This window comes from Hylobates moloch, unplaced genomic scaffold (genome assembly GCF_009828535.3).
Source record: "Hylobates moloch isolate HMO894 unplaced genomic scaffold, HMol_V3 SCAFFOLD_18, whole genome shotgun sequence".
Lineage (NCBI taxonomy): Eukaryota > Metazoa > Chordata > Mammalia > Primates > Hylobatidae > Hylobates > Hylobates moloch.
The window spans coordinates 6,848,841-6,855,382 of record NW_026652293.1 but is presented as its reverse complement, the minus strand read 5'-3'; positions in this window follow the sequence as shown (position 1 = coordinate 6,855,382).

The following is a 6,542-nucleotide window of genomic DNA, read 5'->3' as shown; positions in this document are numbered from 1 at the left end:
CTTTCACGCTGCCTCCAAATTAAAAGGGAAGATGCAACCTATTAGGAGGGAACTTCCTCCATTTCCCACCCTTTTCCCACAAAAGTTTGTTTTTTGTTTTTTTACATCTCTCTATCCTTTCCTTCCTTTTGTCTTTTTGTTTTAATTTTTTTCTTTTCTTTTTTTTTTGAGGTGGAGTCTCACTCTTTCACCCAGGCTGGAGTGCAGTTGTGCGTCTCAGCTCACTGAAACCTCTACTCCCTGGGTTCAGGCAATTCTCCTGCCTCAGCCTCCCCAGTAGCTGGGATTACCGGTGTGCGCTACCATGCCCAGCTATTTTTTGTGTTTTTAGTATAGATGGGGTTTCTCCATGTTGGCCAGACTGGTCTCAAACTCCTGACCTCAGGTGATCTGCCCGCCTCAGCCTCTCAAACTGCTGGGATTAAGGGCGTGAGTCACCACGCCTGGCCCATCCTTTCCTTCTTCTCCCCTGACCTGGAGAAGCTGCTGACCCTCTTTCCCCAGCAGAATTTATTCTTGTTCATTAGATCTTGTCTCCTCTACTTTTCCTCTAGAGCCTTCCTCTGTATGATCACTTTTCCTATATATTTAATTTTTTCTCTATGGACGCTTTCCTTCTAACATATAGTCATGCTCGAATCTATTCCATCTTAAAGCAAACTATAAAAAAAAACCCTTCTGTACTCTTGATCACATTTTTTTTTCAATTTCCCCAGCTTTCTTCCCTAGCTAAGCTATAAAGGGAGGGAAGTAGATTTAACTATACTCACTGTCTTCCCTTCCCTACAACTGGCTAAAGTTGGTTTTCACACTCAGTTCTTCTCTGAAATTGTTTTTGCTGAAATTATTAGTGATCTCTTAATTTCAAAATCCAGTAGAAATGTTTTAGTTCCACATATTTGATGTGTCTGGGGTACTTGGTATTATTGACCATGTTCTTTTCTAGAAACTCTTTTTTCCCCTTCGCTTTCAAAATCTCTCTCTGAATAGTGGTGGGTACTATGCAGAGAATTCAAGAGTGGTACTTCATAGTACCCCATAGGAAAGATCAAGTGTCATCTTTAGCTTGAGCACTCAGCAAAGACCTCTCAGAAAATCTGAAATTTAATCTAAAATGTAAAGGATGAGAAGGAACTAGCTATGTAGAGACAAGGAGAAAAGAACGCCAGGAGAAGGAACAGCCAAGGTAGAGTCCCAGAGCTGGGACAAGCTTGATGCATTTAAAGGAGAACATGAAGACAGATCTGAGAAGGGGGCACAGGAGAGAACCCTGAGGCCCAAGAGGATGAGAAGGCAAAAGATCCCGAGGAGGAGCACACAGTACCCAGGAGTCAGTGTTTCAAAATGAAGGGAGTCGTCAATTGTGTCAAATGTGCAGAGAAATAAAGTAAATGCGAGCAAAGCAGACTACTGGATCTGCCAACATGGATGTCATTGGTAACTCTGACAACATGGTCTTGGGGGCGTGGAGGGGAAAGATGCTTGTTTGAAGTGGGAGGAGGAGTGAGGTTCAGGTGAGAAAGGAGAGGTTGTGATTATTTCAAGGAACATTTCCAGAGGGGAGCAGAGAGATGGCCAGGGTGCTAGAGCAGGGCTGTCCAACACCATAGCCACTTGTCTAATTTAAAAATGTAAGTTTGTGTTAATTAAAATGAAATAAAATTAAAAATTTAGTTCTTTGTCACACTAGCCAAATATCAAGTGCTTGAGGGCCACATGTGAGGAGCAGCTACTCAGTTGGGCAGAGCAGATAGAGCATAGTTTTATCATTGTCGAAATTTCTGATGGACAACTCTGCTGTAGAAGATGCGGGGTTAAGGAAGGTTTTGATTTTGTTGTTGTTGTTGTTAATTTTTTAATTGAGAGATACTAGACAGAACAGTGATCAAGTAGAAATTGGAGGTGAAGTTTTCTCATTGGATTTCTCTTTCTTTACCTCCCTTTAGATGTCAGTGTGCCCCAGAGATCCATCCATGAGCTCTGTTCTTCTTTTTTTTTTAACTGTTCAATATGCATCACCATTTTAAGGCCTAAGCAGACAGAGAGAGTCAATCTTACGATGATATGCTGAAGATTACATTTTTAAATTATACTTTAGGTTTTAGGGTACATGTGCACAATGTGCAGGTTTCTGTTCTTCTTATTCTACCCATCCTCCCTGGACAGCCTTATCCATGCTCATGATCAGCTGTCACCTACATTTAGTGGCTCTGTTATCGCTTCTCACCCATGAACTGCAGACCCACAGTCTACCTGCCAGGGGCCATGTCAACTTAGAAGTCCTACAGCAACCTCAAACTCAGTATGTCCCAAACCAAACCTCCCTTCTTCCTGGTCCTACCCCTATAGCACATTCATGAATTCTGTCTACTTGTTCAGACCAGCAATGTGGGCATCATTTTGAGCTCCTTTAGTCTTTATATCCAGTCAGTCACTAAGCTGCTGGTTTGTGGGCACATTTAGAATTATGCACTACCTCCGTCTTCACTGATTTATTTAAATTCTCACTTGGACTGTTGGGAGCATTGTGGATTAGCTAGCAGAAGACTTACATCCACCCACTTCTTCCAGGCTGGCCTCTATTAGAGAAGATAAGACAGGCTTTCTTACAGCTAGAGATGGCTTGTGACGTAATTCTGGTCAATGCGACAGAAAAGAAAGTCTGTTCAGAAGTTTCTGGGAAAGACTTTGCTGTCTTATTTAAAAAGACAGACACAGATGCTCCCAGTTTTTTTTCCCTTCTTCATTCTTTGAACACCAGCAATATGACTGGAGCCACCATCTTGCAATTGTGGAAGGAAGGCAAAGATAATTCCTGTGCCTCTGCCCTGAACAATGCCCATAGCCACCTACCCTCATATTTCCCACTATGGGAGAAAAAGATAAACCCCCTTTTATTTAAGCCACAGAGGGTTCTCTTACTTGTAGCCAAAAGCATCTTTGACTGATAAAGTCTTCTAGCTGGTTTCTTTGTTGTAGTATCATTGCAGTATGTTCCATTCTCCACAGCCTTGGCCAGAGCCTTTACAAAATGCAATTTTGACCTTGCTACTTCCCTGCTTTAAATCTTCCATTGACTCTCCACTGCTCACAGGATAGAGATCAGACTGTTTTGCATGGCACATAAGCCCTCCACTGTCTCCTGCTGCCTGCTCCTCTGGTCTCATCCCTGGGCACTGTACATCACAGACAGTTCTCCAGATATACCACACTTCTTTGTGCTTTCTTGGCACATGCTGTTTCCTCTCTCTGGAACACCTTCTTCTTTCCAGGTCTTTCCTGTCCTCTCTTAGAGCTCTACCCTCTATGGTTCTATATCTTTTTATCTTGAATATAATCATACCTTATTGTCTCTTCCTCTTGCTAGACTATGAGCTCCTTCATTTTTTGGATATGTCTTAAATAAGACATATTTAAATATGTCTTCAAGACATATGTCTTAAATAAGACATAAATATCCAGATAAATATCTTTGTTTTCCTAGTATTGGATAGAGGGTTTGAACTCAGGAAACTGAGAAATGAATGAGTGTGCTGAACCAGGGGCCTTGATTCTGTCTCTAGTTTTACTTCTTATAACCCCATGAGCTCTCTGAAACTCATGTTCCTCATATGTAAAACACAGGTAATTCTATCTTTGTTGTTTGAAGTGTCAACGAAATTATTTTTATATGGCAGATTTGTAATAGCAAAACAGCACTGGCTTTGGTGAGAGGTCAACCCAAGTTCAAATCCATGACTCCAATAATTACTAACTTATGAACTTGGGCAAGTTGAGTAAACTATCTGAGCCTTAGTTCCCTAATTGACAGGAAGTTAGATAGAAATGTGTGGGGCTGTTATGAAGCTTACTTGAGATACTGAATATGAGAATTCTTGGTTCATAAGAGGGATTCAATAAATGTTTAGTTGAAGTGGACATGAGAAGAGGGGGTCTTCAGTCTTGATAGGATCCCACTTGGGATGCCCAGTTCCTGGACAAGAGGTATGGTCCCCATGCTGCTGGGCAGCCAAAGCCCAAACCTGTGCCTGCCTCCTTTCACTGTGCAGACAGTAGGCACCATGCCATCAGCTCCATGCAGAGCTGCTCTGGGTCTCTGTCCCTAGGTTGGAGGAATAAGAAGAGTTACGACCATCTGCACAGCACTGAAAAGATTTCCCAATGTGTCCATAAATATATATCTCAAGTACGTCTTGAGCATTCAGCAAAGGCTTCTTAGAAAATCTGAAATTTAGTCTGAGACTTAAAGGATGAGAAGGAACTAGCTATGTAAAGATGAGAAGAGAACTCCAGCAGAAGGAACAGCCAAGGTAGAGTCTCAGAGCTGGGACAAGCTTGATGCTTTTAATGGAGAACACGAAGACAGATCCTTCAGGAGCCCCTGCCTAAAGGATGGGGTCAGGAGAGTCACTCAAAGAGGAGATGACAAACATTTCCCCAGATCCAAGCAACTGAACAGAGCCGGGAATTAATCCAAAGGAGGCCTTCACAGAGTCCTGCCTACCCACTGAAGCAGAGTGTGGCAGGGTTGGTGTGAGTTGGAGGAGGTGTTGATGTTGCAAGTCAACTTGTGCTGTAGCCTCAGTCCCACTTTCAGGCATGAAGGCCCAGGAGGTAGACAGCGCTGTACTCTCAACATGTCCAAACACAGACCCATGCAGGGGACCCCCAGATCTGAGCCTCTCGCTGTGGTCTATGTCTCAGTGAGTGGTATTAGTATCCATTCAATCACTAAGGAATGAAACCAAAACATGACTCATGACCTCATACTCTTCCTCACCCTCAGTAATACACCCACCAAATCATGTCAGTGATGAACATCTTCAAACCTTCTTTCTTTTCTTCTTTCTGCCACCACCACAGCTGCACAGTGCCCCACTGCCTCCCTCCCAGACTACAGCAGTAGCTTTCTAACTGTTCCCTTCACACCCATCCCAGCCTGTCTCGGTCCCCTCCCAACCCAGCCACCAGAATGATCTTTCCATCTATAGAGATGTACAGAGTGTGGTGCAGCAACTCTTTTCATGTAAGAGGAATTTTTTGAAAAGTCTCTGGGGGTTGATGCTCAGATCCTAAGAGCCCTCAAGTGTCAGGTGGAGGTAAGAAGGATTTGCTGGTTGTGCTATAAGTTGGAAAAGAAAAAGAAAGGGTGGAAGGGGAGGGGATGTGAGGCCATGTGGTTGTGATAGGTCCCTTGGCATCCCCCACACTGACCTTCAGTAAAAAACTCAGAAAGCAACAAAATGCTTAACATAACCTGATTTCCCATGGGAATCAGTGTAAGGCCTAGGCTTTGGGTCTAGACCAATAGTGAGTGGAGAGAGAGAGGGTGGCTTGGGGAGGGCAGAGTGTGGATTGGGAAGGAGGCAGGTGTGGGGAGGCTCTGAAGCAGCACACACAGATGCAGATAGGACAGAACTGTAGGAGGCTCTTAAAGCTGGAGGAGGGCTTTGACTGTTTCAGTTCTGAGGAACCTAGGTGCAGGCTAAGATTAACCAGTCCTGATGGGGGTCCCAGTTGGCATCTGAATTACATGTCTACATGATAATAATATGAATAGACACCATTTATTCAGCAGTGTGCTGTGGTTTTTTGTTATATGTAGTATCTCATTTGATTCTATTTTCATAACAACTGCAATGGGTAAGTATTATTATTGCCTTACTTTACGAGGTTCCATCCTGTTATAATCTAAGTTCGTTTTTCCTCCATTTTTAAGATAAACAATAACTGTAGGGCAGCATAAAGTTTCCTGAACCACACAACAAAGACAGTTAAACGATGAAAAAGGTAATCACTGAAAAGGAAACTGAAGTGCAGAGACCCTGGCAGCCTGGCTCCTGAGCCTATGCTCTTGGCCACTGTATGTTCTCAATCTCTCTTCCCTCCCCTCCTCTTCCCTCCTTTCTTATCTTCTTCCATCTATCCACTCAGCCATCCATCCACCCATCCATTCATCCATTAAGCCTCCATCCATCTATCCATCCATATTTCTGACTATATCTCTCTCTATATATAGATAGTAGAAGATAGATATAGATATAGATACAGATATCTAAGTTGACATGCCAGGGGCCATATGTGTGTATATATATATATATATATATATATGTATATATGTGTATATATATGTATATATATGTGTATATATGTATATATGTGTGTATATATGTATATATGTGTATATATGTATATATGTGTATATATGTATATATATGTGTATATATGTGTATATATATGTATATATATATGTGTGTGTGTGTTTATTTCAGACCATAGATATAGATAGGTAGATAAAGAAAGAAAGAAAGAAAGAAAGAAAGAAAGAAAGAAAGAAAGAAAGAAAGAAAGAAAGAAACATATGTATCTCCAACTATAGAGATAATTCCTTTTTAGGTGGGAGGTTGAATTACAGAACCTAAAAGTTTCCTTCCCATTCTCAAGTTCTCTGAGGTTTAGTTTATTTTAAACTACATTTTGATTATTTTTGGCAGGTGTTGATCTTCCTAACTTGTTTGGATTTACCGAAACATACATTTCAG